The following is a 16,971-nucleotide window of genomic DNA, read 5'->3' on the forward strand; positions in this document are numbered from 1 at the left end:
GGCACCGCATGAACGTGTCTGCTGCTCCAACTGAGAGGAACTAAGTTGCAGACTCGGCATCTTATCAGAGTTTCAGATAGCCCGCTGCTGTGAGCTGATGAAGACATTTGCCGGTATAACAATGCACAATGGAAAAGCCAAAGGGAATGGGAAAAAAAAAAAATCTGAATAATAATGCGACAGAAAGATTATGAGTTATTTCCTAAAACATTTTTCCTTTCTGAATCAACATATGACTGCGCCTAAAGGGTGCACTTGCAGATCACGTACATCTCAAGCCGAATGCTTGTGGAAAATGTGAGTGTGAAGACGTGTCGTTAGTCACCTTGCACAACAAGGCCCCTATCAGTCAGGACATGCTGTATGAATATTGCTTCCTTTGGTCAAATGATCTTTCTACACCACTTTGAACGGACGTTGGATTTTCCACTGGCTCAGCACATTGGCAAAGAGTTAGACGTGAAGGGGCGGGGGGGTGGGGTAGGGGTAGGGGTAGGGGTGGGGGGGGGGGGGTGGGGTGGCTTCCTCCTTTTGAAGAGGAAGAGGGAAACAGTGTTGCATACTTTTGAGAAAGACTGCTGATCGGGGTTGATGATGTGTGAGGAGTTTCCAAACACAAATTAAAGTCCAGCCGTTAAGCAATGCTCTGCTCGTATTTCTGAGTTTATACTGTGTGTGCGTGTGTTGATAGAGATTTGTGTTCAAAGGCCTCGTTATAACGGTAGATTGTTTAGACCAATTACTCAAACTGGACAGTGGCTATAATAAGATAAGCGTTTACGTAGTATATCACAGGTGGATCCTGCACATTATAGCAACAATCCATCCTCATCTAACACATTATTAGTCTGCCAGGATCACTGTAATCACAAATTCTGCTCAAATCCTCTGTCTCAACATTGGGTTATGTCTGCTGAAGGAGAACCCATTTGTATAATTAACATTCAAACTCTGCTGACTGACAAAAAAAACAAAACAACCGGTGACACAGACCGGCGAATTATACCTGTGATGCAGGAGAACAGTTAAGAGAAGATCCGGGGGGAGACCTCGTGAAGTTCCCCCCTCCCCCCCCCCCCCCACAGACAAAGACCCCTTGTCTGAAGGTAAGCCGAGCGAGAGGTAGCGGTAAGGAAGGGGTCTATCACGACCGAGCTGCTTGCCCTGCGTTTGTGCATGTTTGTGTTTCCAACTACCCCTGGAATTTACTGCAAGGCAGTGGCAAGGGCAGCAACGGAGAGGTGAATGGCCCGCAGGATAAAGGCCAGAGTTGTTGGGAAAAAGTAGCAAAGGGGAAACGGAGAGAGGGAGGAGAAGGAGAACAAGGGGTGGGGGGGGGTGGGGGGGGGGGGGGGGGGTAGAAAAGGAAGAGAAAGATGGAGCAAAAGCACTGAGACAAGGAGTTATTGTAAAAGGCAACGAGTCAGCAAATAAACGTGAACTGGAAATAGAGATGGTAAAACAAAAGCTGTGTGTGCAGGGAGGGAGACAGTGGTCTTACTCAGCTCTGAGCAAGCGGCACTGAGATTATCTGGCCAAGTTTCCACTCACAAACAATAATTCACCTCAAGTGCCCATTGAGGCCAGACTTTGTAAGGACAGCGTCCCACCCAATATGAGGTTGTGTGAGTGGGAGAGTCTGTGTATGGTTATAGTACGCCATCGCTTTATAAACGTGTGTGTGTGTGTGTGTGTGTGTGTGTGTGTGTGTGTGTGTGTGTGTGTGTGTGTGTGTGTGTGTGTGTGTGTGTGTGTGTGTGTGTGTGTGTGTGTGTGTGTGTGTGTGTGTGTGTGTGTGTGTGTGTGTGTGTGAAGACAAGCCATAGAAGGGTGTTGGTGGAAATGGAGGGGGGAGAGGCTGTGCCACTGCCCTCCAGGACATGTTTTCCATGGCCTGTTTTCCGTTGATATTTTCTGTATTTACATTTGGCCCGGCGAGTGGTGAGGCTGGATGGTGTATTTCATTCAGGCCAGTGAACATTCTACATGTCATAAAATGTAGGGCATATAAATAGTCTTGATTCAATTACCGCCAAGGCGGAGAAACCACCTGAGATTCCACTTTTAGACCCGGGTGCAGTGCTCATGGAAAACGCTGCCATCAGGATCCAGACAGGAATATGAAAGTGGAAAACAAAACTTAAAGGACGGAAACATTGCGGCGTCTAACAGAAGCTGTGTTTGCTTTCCATCTGAAAAGTGTGTCCGTGAAAAGAAATGTTTACCGAGGGGGACAAATTACACAAGTGAAGAGGCTTGAATGCGTAACCAGACTATGGTAAGGGTGAGTTTGCCTGCTGGCAGAGGTGACTTTGGGTAAATTAGTGGCAAGAGGCAGTAATTAAGAATCGTTTTCACTCTGCTTAGTTGTTCAGTTAGGCGTGGAGCCCATCAGCCCAATAAATCTGCTTTTCTCTTCTCCCCGAGTCTGAGCAGTCCCACCAGGGACCAGGCAAAACAATTAATGGCAACTTAATTACAGTGCCACATCACATTTTTTGCTTAACCCACAGACAGCGTGCAGAGCGGGAGAGGAGCTCACTGGAAACGCTTGTTTCCTTAAGCCGATTTGTTAAGCTTTTCCAACGTCCAGAGCAGAGTGGCACAGACTGGGCACAGAAGGGGCAAAGAGGAGGAGATCCAATGGGAACTCGGTGCCCTTTACACCCCATTTCTTCCATTTCACATGGGGGCTTTCCCCTGGGAAAAGCAGGGAGGCAAAAGGAGAAGGAGAGGCAGGGTTATAAACTGGGACTTGATGCGAATAATCCTGCACTATGTTAATGCACACATGCACACAAGTACACACCTTGCCCCGAGGTATCCAATAGCCTTGACCTTCACAGGAAAGACAAGGACAAGCAGAGATATTTGAGGAAAGAGGATGGTAATGACTTCTATGAGAAGCAGAATCTTTTGTAACCACTGTTGCTTGTAATACCATACAATTTTAAATGCGAGGAAGATTTTAAATGACCTTTTTACAATGATGGAATTTAAAGTGTGTTGCCTTTACCTGATCTCGCAGTTAAAACTAAATTAAGCTGTCAATGGTGACTACCAAAGGAATAACAAAATAATTTACGGCTTTTTCAAACTGAAGTCAGGCTGAAAGGATGAAAATGACAGCAGGACAGTTAAACAGGGAACAACAGCGGATAGCAACAGGCACAATCCACACAGAACCTGTCATCCTCGGAGAATAGAAGGACTTCATGAAATTCGACTGTCTTTTCCATTCTGTCGCACAAAAACCAAGCTGATATGACATGTTGCTCCAAAGGACATGTAAATGCGGATAAAATCATAGCCCTGCTTGGTTACCAAGCTGTGACCAACCCCATGATTACGTGTCATGTCCCCATCATCGTTACCACTGACACACCCCTCACCCCGATTTAGAGGGAGTGTGACAGTGCGGCAGATCCAGCATGATCCCACCACAGCAGATGGATATGTCAGATATGCCTGCCTGGGCTTACGGAGATGCTTAGCGGTAAATGTAATGATCTGTGGGGGTTCGTGTGTGTATGTGTGTTTGCTTACCACCTCAATCCGGTGGTACGCTTACCCTGGATCAGTCCAGGGGGAAAAACCGAACCAGAGGCAGCTACATCTTATCACTCTTGATGGAAAGAGCAGATATAATGCTCTTTAGATGGTTTCATGTAGGAAAAAGTCACGGTGTATCGAGTGGGGTCAAACAACGATTACTTGAAACAAACATCTTACTGAAAAGGCTCAAGGTCATGGCCAACCGTGCCCCTCTTGAAACTCACCATCTATGACGTGGTCTCAAGTTTAAAACACACGTGCACAGTTACATTAATGCTTGCACCGACAGTTGTGGATCAATTTGTCTTCGAAGCAACAAACACAATGCTGACCGGTAGTTTGAAAACTCTCAGGCCTTTATTTGTTTCCATTTGAATGACTGAGAATATTGAGCCGAGTGGTGGTCTTTTAAACAATCTTAACAAGGCGTGCTTGTGAATACTCTCAGGTCACATGAATACCTCATATGTTTAGTTTCTTTTATTTCACGGAGATGAAAATCCCTTTTCTAGGCTGCCCTTCCCATTTCTCTCCAGGTGTCGTCTGATGGTAAATGGAAACTTTACTCTCTGATATTGTCATGTGAAAGGCACAGCGGGAGTTTTCCAGAGCCCTGTCTGCAGAAGACAGAAAAAAAAAAAACATACATCCCCGGTGTGATACATCACAAGCCGGGAGAATGAAAGGTATGTTTGTCAAAGCTCCTTTTGGCGATGCTTCCTGTTTTGACCTGTGGGAGAGCAGGGCTTTGTGTGTGTGTGTGTGTGTGTGTGTGTGTGTGTGTGTGTGTGTGTGTGTGTGTGTGTGTGTGTGTGTGTGTGTGTGTGTGTGTGTGTGTGTGTGTGTGTGTGTGTGTGTGTGTGTGTGTGTGTGTGTGTGTGTGTGTGTGTGTGTGTGTGTATTCAGATGGCGTTTGAGCGTCGGAGCATGTTCACTGTAGTGATGTAATGACGTGTGATGAGCGTTGAAGTTGAACTCTCCATCACTGTGTCCCTCGGTGGTATTTGTTAAATGTCGCCATGTGCAGTCTATCCATTAGCCTTGTCTATGTAAAATTCCAGTCGGATCTGCAGCGTGCGAGAAACCATAGAAACAGGCTGGCCTTTGTTCCTTGTACTCGGCAAAGTGTCCTGTGAGATGAACTGCGTAATACTGCTGTGGTGGATGACTGGCCCACTCACACACGTTCGGCGTGGAGGGGGAAATGAAATTGGGTGAAAAATTATATTAGCAAAAGGTACGACATTTTGAAGGATTTAAGATGATTTTCTGCAAATTTGATTTTATTTTATTCTTTTTTATAAACACCTCCATCCTCACCCAGACTCTCTTTGTACCAGGCCAGTCGTGCTACAATAATGAGACAAGACGTGATGTTTGGGCAGAAATGGGTGAAAACCACTTTGTATTTGTTCTATATCCCATTGTCATCGTTCACAGAAATGCATTACCATTTAATTACCTGAGAGAGTTTGTTCGTAATGTTTTATTAACCGGACCAAATTAATAATCTTTCATGAACTTGTACTGACGGTATGCGTCAGGTTGGCTGGAAGTGTCATGGAATCTGTTGACGTGTCATGTTTTGTGTGGTTACTCACTCATTTGCCACTCACTCATATACTTAGCACACTAGCAGAATTCACATTTGGGATAAATATATATTTTTGATTCAAGAGTGAAGGCAGGGTGGGCTCCTGTCCTGTGACCAATTTAGGGTAATCAATTAACTTCACATGCATGTTTTTAGAATGTGGAAGTAAACTGGAGAACCTGGAGGGAATCCTTGCATGCACAGGTAAAACAAACCCACAACTTTGTCCCTTTGAGATGAGAGGATCTCAACTCACATATTCTGTTTATGGATTACTGTGTATATGACATCCAGTTTCATTATTCGATGATAAAAAAAAAAATTTACGGTTTATTCTGTTTCAGAAAAAATCCCCCAAAAACATTGACAAGCATGACAGATATATTGTCATCCTGAAAATGATTATTTTTTTCATTTTATTCTATTTTATTTTATTCAATTATTTTGTATGATGTGGGTGAATTTGCCTCCGTCACCACCTTTGTAGCTGTGCACTACTATTTCTGAAATTGTTAAAAAAAAAAAGAAAAGTCAACATTTTGTGCTTTATAAAGAAATTTCTTCTTCTTTGAGACACTTAGACATAACAAAATTAAAACTAAATCAAAAAACATCACTATAAGTACTGTTAGACTCCCAAATCCTAATGAAAATAGCTGGATTTTTGAATAAAACAGATGCGATATATCTCATGGACCAGGAGCAGTTGTTTAATGTTAGATGAGCTTATTCATATTAACCTTTGCCTTTAGCTGTCTTTATTTAGATAAATTTGACAAGTTGGAAGTTCAGTTCCTTCTCGTTCTTTTTCCTGACACCAACGTTAGCCTCATTGGACAGACCATGCAACATGAAACCCAGTTGGACTACTGCTACTATAACCTAGTTAAGGGCTACCCTACTTTCCGCTCCAATAGCCCACTTACAAAAACACCCAGAAGAGTCAGACTCTCCACAAGAACAGACCAAATAAGTAATGGCAACTCTGAGCAAACAGAGAAGCTTCCATTGCCCCAGAATATATGAGGAGGATTGGGTGAAGTTGTCACCGGGAGCCAGAATTGGGATGTGATGCATTAATATTTCAGGCATCGATCTGACAAGCCCGTCCTCGCTGACTTACAGGATCGTGCTTGAAAAACACCTTGGCAGGACACATGACAGTAATGAGCACCGACTGCACTTGTAGCAGTAAAACCTGTGAATGGAAAAGTTATGGGATGTCGCTGAAATTACACTTCAGCCAAACACACCCCTCCATAAAGAAAAAAAAAACAGAGTACTGCTCCACTAAGGTCAAGCTGAGTTAACTGTCTGTGGGACAAACTGGTACGTTTAATTTGGTACAAATATTTAATAATAAACATCGAATGGTGATTTAGAAAATATATGAATGGAACACTCGGCTACTTGTGTTAAAGGATTAAATGTACCTCGCTGTTGTTGAGAGTCGAGTTGGCAAACATTCGCCGGGACTGTTGATGTGCTCCAGGCTGGAACGTAACATGGGTTCTTTCCAGTTTACTTCCCAATGTCAAACAAGTACCCCTCGACTGTCAGATGCAGGGGAGCAATGACTCAATACATTCCCCAGAGCAGACGCACCGAGGAACTCCACGCTATAAAAGGGAAGAGACGGACAGCGAGGAGTTGTGGAGGAGATTGTTTCAGGCCTGCAAGTCATCATTAGTGTTATTATCTGGGACTCGTTGTTGGATGTGCTGCAAGCAGGCACGGTGCCAAATTTAGTAAATGCTAATTCCTATCATTATGAATGGGCTGTTTGCTTAAGGTATAAACTGTGCTGCCTCAATGTAGAATGGAAACCATCAACTGACAGAGCTCGAGGCAAGATGGACTGAATGTGTGGCCATGTTTGGAGACACCATCGTGATCATCTACCTTATACTCTCCTCCTCTTCTTTGTTTTTTGTTAACATCATGTCACTCCCCTGTTGAATCAATGCCCAGCAACATTCTTCACGTTCAAGTTAATGTAGGTCACAGCCCTGCGAGATGTCGGCAACCACAGTGGCAATGGTGTTAGTGGTGGAAGGGGAGAGCACTGGGAGCATCGGCTCCTGAGCCATGTGGCATTGTACCTGCTCATCCATAATGAATGAGGGCCAGCAATAATGGATGAGGCTGGTGAGTAACCTGAGGATGCAGTGGGACATGGAGACTTGATTCGGACCTTGGCCTCCTTTTCCTACTCCTCCTCCTTCTTCTGTTGTGAGCCAACGGGCCTTTTCTCAGAAAACACAGAACGGCGACGCTCATCCGGACGCAGACGCATTGAAAACAGACACGAGGGGCGCTCAAGTGAATCCATATCAACACTCTAGGAAATACATTTTTTACAATGTGGTGAAGTACGGTTCATATCCTGTGATGTTCTGACAGGTGTAGGTCTCCCAAGCTTATAGAAGCGGCATGATGTCTATGTATTTATTAAAAGCTATAAAACCAAACTCATGTATATCATAAATGTATTTATAGATATTAGATTATTCAGGTTAGAAAATAAAACAATCCACCTACTGTACACAGGCAGGTTATGTATCATAACACAACCTAAGAAATGGTTTGTATATCATCGAAATATATCTTCTTAACAGAAAGTCTGTATTGTGGGAGGTGCAGGCTCTAAACGAGATGAGCACCATTTTGAAAATGTGATATCGAGTATTTACAAGCGCTTTACCCACGCGAGCAACCAAAAGCCAGATTATCATAAATTCAGGAAAAAAAAAAGCCACATCAAAGAGTTGTTTTCTAAATAGGATGAAAGGGTTACTTTAATCACGCAAAAGACTGATCTAGTACTGAATTCTGGAAACAAGAGATTTTAAGTCATTTAAATTTTTGGGCTTTATTGAGCAGATTTGGAATGAGATGTGAGTAACAAGCTGGCGATATTAGGATGTTCTCTCTATAAATCTAGCTGTTGTTAGCATTAAATGGAGGCTTAGTATATATATGTATATATGTTGTCATCAGCTCTGGATAGTTTTCTGCTTTCTGAAAAGCTCAGTGAAGAGATGGATGAAAGGATGAGGATTGATGAAAAACACAAGTGCACAACCAACCAGCGCCACCTGCCCACTCCCCACCCAACGCCTTTCTGGCACAATTGCCAACAGCAGATGCCTACAAATGAGTACAATTGACTGAATGACCCTGTACTATAGCAGGGCAGGTAGGTCAGGCCATTCTTTAGCTTGTAGTTGTTTGTCGTTGTGACGCTGCACTTTCTTACAGCGACACTTCGTGATGGTTTGCAGATACAATTTGATAGTCAGCAAAGAGGATCATGTTGATCATGTATTTCTGTCTTAAGCCTTCAGGCCATAAGTCGCTAAAAGAGCAGACAATCAGGGAAGTTTGGCTGCCATCCCTACAGAAAGTTCTTCAAGGACGGCAAAAACACCATCCATGGTAGGTACAAGTGCTCAGACCTCAAGCAGGTGATCTGTCCCCTACACAGTCTTGTACAGTTTTTGCAAACACAGAACCCAAATTTAATATTTCACACCAACTTCACTGCCATCACTTTCATGCGTTCGGTTGACACGAATCAGTCTTCGTACCTGCAGTCGAGTGGGAAGATCTGACTTGTGATCAAGTGGCTGACTATTTACTGTTCATGACTGGGTCTTTTCGACAGCTGGGCCCTACAAAAGGATCACTGTACCCTAAACAGCTGCCGCTGCCCACACCAGCCTCATAGTTTACTGCAGTCATCCGAAACTCAATACCGCGGGGCCCATCCCACCTTACAGTAGCAATCAATGACCAGCACTCTTGACAGGCGACACTGCTGTGTGCTGAGTACAGGGTGGCAGATGGGAAACAGGGATGGCTCTGTGTGTACGTGTGTGTGTGTGTGTTTGTGTGTGTGTGTGTGTGTGGGGGGGGGACTACTGAGCTAGTGAGGCTCATCCTCAGTCACACTGACAATGGCATGCTTAGTCACACACCTGATGGACTGTGAGAAAGAGAAGTGTGTGTGTGTGTGTGTGTGTGTGTGTGTATTCGGGGTGTTTCAGAGGGTGACTGACTCATGCCTTCACCGAGGGTGGGCTGCCAGAACAACAGATTGTGCTGCCCTCCGCACTCTTCCCCTCCCACCACTCCACTCCTGTCAGTCTCGTCCCCCTTCTTCTTCCACAGAAACGATGCATTTCATTTATTTAATTCAAGCCCCATCACTTCTAAGTGGCCGCCGATTTGTTTGTGCAGGAGCACGAAAGAGGACGTAATGTCATTGGCGAGAAGACCAAGAGCTGATGAACATTTAGGTGTTAAACATACTTTGGGCAATTATATTGTAAAGCTTTTTTTTTTTCAATTATTTATCTGAGTGCATGGGCTCAAATGTGCAGGAAAATCGATCATGCATTGCAGCATACTGCCATGTGAGCATGTGAATGATGAGTCAGTCGAGGAGAAATGGGTGTTGGTACAGAGTGAGTGCAAGTATCAGGAAAGAAGAAGAAGAAAAAAAGAAAAACGTGCGTGAGATGGGGAGAACAAGCAGACACATTCATGGCTCGGGAGATAAAAAGCAAACCTCGACAATGGGACAGTCATTCACAAAAGCCTGTGATGGTGAGCAGAGGAAGCTGTGGAGGAGGACTGTGACATCACAGACGTGTAAACAACACTTCTGTGACTAAAAGATTCACAGCCTTTTTATCCCGTGACATACACAAAACATCCAGGAAGCTAAAGTGCGATGTCTGATCTGTGCCCTGTTTATTGGAGAATATTACACAAATGTGAACATGGTGATCTTAGTAATACAGAAACTGCTGATCTAATAATATTTTCACACACAACCGTTTCTGGGGTTTTGAGAGAACGATCAGAAAGAGAAAAGGAAGATCCAATGAGCCGCAGTTCTCTGCGTGAAAATACCTTGTTGATGCTGCAGGTCAGAGGAGAATGACTGGAGTGGCTTGAGATGCTAGAAAGGCAACAGTAACCCAGATGACCACTAGTTACAAACAAAGCATGAAGAACTCCACCTCTGACCAATAAACACCTGAAAGTGACACAACAGTTTGCATAGGATCACCAAAAATTGAACAATAACTAAACGAAAATAAGAGAAAATTGTTGCCCGCTCTTTAAGGAGTCTCAGACTAATTAAAGGAAAATGTGGAATCTTTTGCAGGAACAACAGGAAAGTTTGGACCCTGCCTTGGTGCACTCCGATCCAATTAAAATCTGACTGAGTATTACCGTTGACTTGTCTTGAATATGATGATGAGTTCACGGTACTCCAATAGACATGCTCTCAAAATCTTGGGCATGTTTCCATCACTTTGTTGAATCTTTACAACCAAGAATGAAGGACTTTCTAAAGGACAAAGAGGGGGATAGCAAGATTTAACTAATAAAGCGACTCATGAGTTTGTGTGAACGCATCGCTGGTGCTTCTCAAACAAAGTAGACCACACAGTGCTGTTCTACGAACGGGAATTTAGTTGATGAACTTGATAGTGGACGGCTCTTCAGCAAAAGTGCGATTTTTATCAGCCATTTAAGCACCTGATTTATTCTACTTGCAAACAGCGACGATAAATTCAGAATCTCCCCTCAGAAGTTAAGTTGTCAAGAACAGAAAGATAAAGGATAATCAGCAAGTTCCATCTATCGTGAGGCTACTTTCTCCCTTAGTTGGATTTCAAACAGATGTCCTCCCGAGTGATCATTGTTATTGTAAGTCCTCACACATGAGTTGTCGAGTACCCAATAAACTGTGTGCTATGGTATGACTTTTATAGAGCGCTCCGTGTTTTCTGCTCCCACACATTCATGAGTGCTTCACGGCCATATGTGGCTCTAAATACACATGGAGGGGCAGAAAAAGTCAAGGAAAGCTCGACAAACAATATAAATATGAAATGTTACTTGCTGGCATTCAAAGCCCCTTTCAATGGTGGTGAGCCGTGCGACAACAGATTCTATCTACTCTTATCTACACCCCCCACCCCACCCCCGCCACCCCAAAAAAATAGGAAAACCTCGTTCGATTTCTGAGTTGCCACTGATAACATGAGGCCATGAAATCCCACTTCCATTTGACACCTTGAGATTGCACATGCAATGTCATGTCAGAAAATGATTTCTGCAAATCCATTTTACCCGAAGTGGATTGACATATCGCTCGTGGCTGCACCCCAATGGATACAGCGTGTGAAGCAATTTATTAGTACTTTTCAGCTAAATCACAACTCACATTCAAAGCGTGTCTGTTCCCCAAATGCGTCAAATACAACTTTATTTAAGAACATATTCTCCTGGAGACGTTTTATGATGCATTTATGCTTTATCCGTTGATGGACTGGATTTACAAATTCTTAATGAATGGTACGTTTAGAAAACTGATTTTTATTAGTTATTCTGCTTATGTTCTGGGTTCAACAATGCACTTCAAAACCAATCGTCACATTAAAATCATTAGGTGGCAAATATTTCTCTGAAAATATTGCAAAATCTAACACAAAAATCTAGGAAAGCTAAGAAAAGTAGGCAGGTACGTAATGAATACATTAAGACAAAACTCTAAAACCATAATTATGCTGCTCGTTGAGGTTGAAGATAAGTAAATTTAATGTGTGACAGAGGAAGCTTTGCTCTTTAATTTATATTTTACTATAGCATGGGAATTACGGAGCCTCTTCGGCTATCTAAATTCACTCATTTGTTCCAGGAAAAGAGTTGCATCAAAGGTGAGCCCCTTGTTTGGCCCTGAGAAATGAAACATCCTGGGAGGAGAGATATTTGACATCTTCATTCTGATTACACGGCGGGATGAAAAATTTTCCCATCAATCCAGCAGAACGTGACACAAGCAAGGTCCCCCTGATTGGATGTTTAACTACTGACATTGATTGATTGGATATCATAAGCGTCTCCGGATTGGTTCTTCCTCGGATAAAGAAACATGGGCAGACATGCATGTCACATCTCAGTCGGGAACTGTTAGGAATTGCCAATTTTTTTTGCCTCCCCAATATAAATCTTATTCAAATCTATTCATTGGAAATGACGTCAGCTCGCACGCTGTAAATGAGCATAGTTATGCACCATTCCCAGTTGAACGTGTGCACACAAAAAAAAATAAAAAATACACAGATACACTGACGCTTACCCCTGCAGGTCATTTCATTTCAGTAGTAAGAGACGGCTTAACATCCCTGAGCTTAACTGCTCCCTGCACAGCCACCTCAGCCAGCTGAAGCGCTCCCCCTCCCCCATATACTGTAGCTACATGGATTTGACACAGTCGCAGTGGACTACAATATAAATATTTTAGATAAGCATTAAAGGGCATGGTGTGTGCTTGCTGACGCACTCTCCTGGACCCTGCAATGCACGAGTAAATCAGAGTGGAATAAAAACACCAAATTCTAAAGAATAAAATGGGATTTTAAAGGGTTTATATATGTGTGTGTGTGTGTGTGTGTGTGTGTGTGTGTGTGTGTGTGTGTGTGTGTGTGTGTGTGTGTGTGTGTGTGTGTGTGTGTGTGTGTGTGTGTGTGTGTGTGTGTGTGTGTGTGTGTGTGTAAAACCATGCAGTGCAGAGATGAGTGACAGTTTTGCAGAACAACAACTAATTCATTTTGTCTGTGTGAAGTATTTAACCGGGTTTGTGCAATCTTTCACGTTCACCACGAGACTCAAAGTTTCGACAAGCGAGTGAAACAGACTGCCTGTGAATTCTGGTTCTTAAAAAGTCACACATTGTCTCTCTGAAGAAAGACCAAAAACCTCAGCAGAGCTTCTGTGCTGAATACGATTGTAATATCCTGCATGCCTCGATGAAGCAGGCCAATGTCTTGATTTCGGTCACAGAAAAACACACCAGGAGAATTATTCATTCTTTTTTATTTTTTATTTTATTTTATATTGTTAGCAAATCCTCTGGTTAATTTTCAATATCTAATGTCCTGATGGGCTGTGGCTGCATCTGGTAATCCACGGTGATGTGATTGGTGAATATCTCAATATAGTGACCTATTTTCTGGTAAGTTAACTGGCATGCCAGCATGGCTTAACTGATCATATAAACCCATAACTGAAAGGTCTCTTGTGCTGTGATAATGTAATTTGCACAGCTGTAAAGGATGCACAGCACCATTTCCAACCAATGAGGATGCGGAGCAAAGTTTGGGTCCGGTGTTTCCTCCTTTTAAGTGCATGCGGAGACAAGTGTGTGTGCGCGTGGCCTATGTGTTTATCTTTCTGCGCTTGTCTTCATGCGGTGTGTGTGGTTAAACACAAATGCTTATGGCTTCAAGGAGAGCATGTCCTTTTATTGTATGCACTGTCGCCATGGTAACACAACAGGTAGCAGTGTGCCTGTAAGACAGGATGTGACCTCGGTGATAGAATCAAAGGTAGCATCACTAACCGACATCGCCACACTTCCGCCTTGACAACCCAACACACACACATGCACGCGACCACGCAGGCGAAGATTTCACAGAAGAAGAAAAAAAACAAAAACAGCCGTTATAGGGCGTTCCGATGAAGACGTATATCTGAATATAGGTCCACTGACAGACACAGGACACCCCTGGAAAGCAACAGCAGTGTGTGTGTTGTGTCCTGACTGTGCTGGGACGTAACAGGATAGGGAGGGAGCTGTGTGTACCCTTGAGCACAAAACACTTTATAAATAACTGAGAGACACATGCTCATGGCTCATTAACATTATCATACCAACACACAAGTATGCATGCACGCACACACACACACACACACACACACACACACACACACACACACACACACACACACACACACACACACACACACACACACACACACACACACACACACACACACACACACACACACACACACACACACACACACACACACACACACACACACACACACACACACACACACACACACACACACACACACCGAAAGAACGTTCAAGATATTATTAACTGTCAACATGTGTAATAAAACGGGGCACTTACGGAAAGCAAAACTTGGTGGACTCAATACTTTGTAAGCACATTCGGTGTATTTGTGTTTGGAAACGTTGTGCTTGGCACCAACTATCCAGTCTCCACTGACATTAAAACTCACATACTAATACTGGAGGGGGGAAAGTGCTTATTTAGATTGAGTGTGTGCCAACTTTAAGTGTAATTTGTGGAATAGAAAGTTCAGTCGGGCCTTGAAATTGGCTGATACTTGCCAATAAGTGACTTAGGCCGAAAAATGGAATGGGTATTTTTCTAATCCCAATAACTCATGCGACTAACTTGAGCCAAACGGAGAGCATGTCGTTATGAAAGCATTGCAAAATAAAATAAAGTGTCAGTCTGTTCTCATTCATAAACGGTGCACTTCCTTATAGCACAACTGTGTATTCAAATCTAGACACAAATTTGCCTGGGTGAAAACACGTGTGATCGCGCTGCCACACAAACAAAGAGAGCGGAATTACAAATGGAAAAAAACAGGAATAAGTAAGATCACTTACATTTTTTTATTTACTTATTCTTTTTTTTTTTAAAGTGACTGCAGGAATGCAACATTGAATGGTTGAAAACTGCAGTTTGCCAAAGCCTAATTCGGAATGAATGCTCCCGCGAGCGGCAAATAAACACCAGCTTCAGTTTACATTGTGAATCGAGTGCATCGAATGGGAATTGGCCACAAACCACAACGAGCGCCGATGTGTGTCCCCCCACGTGGTGAAATCTGATATGAGAATTGGCAAAAACAGGCGTGCAACTGCATGTGGGGCGAGGGGTGGTGGGCGAACGAGAGACCAGCGAGAGACGGTGACACAAAATACACTTCGGCATACAGAAAGAAAAAAAGATAAATGCTTATATGCTTTGAAAGAATCAATTGTTTTGGTTGTTTTTAAACCAGAGTTATGAGAAAAGGCAGAACTAGTCATATACAGTAGACCTATTGTGAGGAAGCTGTATATTACTGATACTATAAATGCTGCTGGGCCGCACAGTGGTGTAAGCAGTTAGCACTCGTCTCACAGTGAGAAGGCCTCACAGTCCAGAAACATCCACCGGAGGCTCACTGGACTGTAATGCCTGAGGTTGTGAGTATTTGATGGATATCTATTGCAGTTCTGGGAAGACTTGAATTCTCTTCTGATTGCTTAAGCAATGTTATCTGAAGGCACTGCATTATTTATCGAACATCACATGAGAGGAATCAAACTCCAAACACGTTCAAAAGACGTCAAATCCAGACTGGAAAGTTTCTACTCGACTCATGCAAACGTCATTTTGAAATCCTCCTTAACCGTATTAACATTAAATCCATTCATGTGGACACTCTGGGCTTCATCACATGAACGTCTCTGACTAGAAAGTCAAATTAGCACGGCCGCCAAGATTCCGAACCTCGTGTAGAATCACCAAGAGTTCGGAACATTTTGGCTCAGAGTCACCCTGAGAGGTTCCATCCAAAACACAGCAGCCAAACTACTGAGAGAAACTAGCAGTGCTTCTGAGTGGTCTATTTAGCATAAAAGCAAAAACAGAATTTGAAGTCCTCCTCCTCAGGAGCAAAGCTCTTAAATCTGGAGCTCCGTCAGTCTTCAGTGTACTGGGATATTGAAGGTCTGCAGAGTTACGTAGGCAGGGAGGATGAGCTCTCAGCTTATGGCCTTTTTTTCTTGACTGCTCTCTCCCTCTGTACTTTCCCTTCAAGGTTTTATTGCTTCGGAACTGCAAGTTCCCGATATGTGATTCCTGGCACCGCTAACCTGAACTCAGTCGATTGTTGTTTGTGTTCCCTGTCTTGTTCTTTTCTCTCTTTGCTGTCCCCTAACCCCAGCTGGTTGAGGCAGATGGCCGCTACCTCCGAAAGTGGTTCGACTGAAGGTTTCCTACAGTTAAAGGGAAGTTCTTTTTGCTCTCTCCCGGCGCTCATATTTGCACTCAAGAAATTACTTGATCTCTCTTTAGTAAGGCCTTGATCATAATATGACATGTGTTTTGAGATTCTTGATTTATTTTAATGCAATAAAGACAATAAAATGAAATTACACACCGTGTATTTCTTTTCAATGATGAGAAACTGCTACTAGATATGATAATAATTTGTAAAAACTGTGATCAATACTTTAAATAAGTGAGATTCTCTGAAATAGATTTTCTTCAACGAGCCGCACCGACTGCAGGAAGAGTTCAGCCACCTGGTTAACATTTTCTGACAAGTTGTGTTTTGTGTATGGAGACAAACAAAATAAAATAAATGTATGTGAGTTTGAGTGTACAGTAAGTCTGTCGGGGTCTGTCCTGAACTGAACTCAATATGGCGATAACATCGTTACTGTGCAGAGCTGCAACTTCCACCGGTCAGCCTGCCGTTTCCAAGGCAATGGACAGGGCCACTAACATTCCACCCCACGTGTGTGTGTGTGTGTGTGTGTGTGTGTGTGTGTGTGTGTGTGTGTGTGTGTGTGTGTGTGTGTGTGTGTGGTGAGCTGCCATGGCACACAAACATACAATATGAGCGAGGAGTGACTTTGTATGTGTGAGCATGTGTCCTGCAGCGGGTGGACTGTTGACGTTGTGCAAACTTTAACGATCAACAAGTCAATTTTTTCCTTCGAACATGTTTTTTTTTTTTTTCACCCCAGTAACGTCGAGAGGGTAAACACACATCTGTGCGAGTGTGACCGTCTAATGGAAGGTTGATAAGAAATCTATATCAACACGAGCCAACAGATTCAGGGAACCTCGAGGCAACACACACACACACACACACACACACACACACACACACACACACACACACACACACACACA

The sequence above is a fragment of the Lipophrys pholis genome, assembly GCF_963383615.2.
Source record: "Lipophrys pholis genome assembly, chromosome: 22".
In the NCBI taxonomy this organism is placed as follows: domain Eukaryota; kingdom Metazoa; phylum Chordata; class Actinopteri; order Blenniiformes; family Blenniidae; genus Lipophrys; species Lipophrys pholis.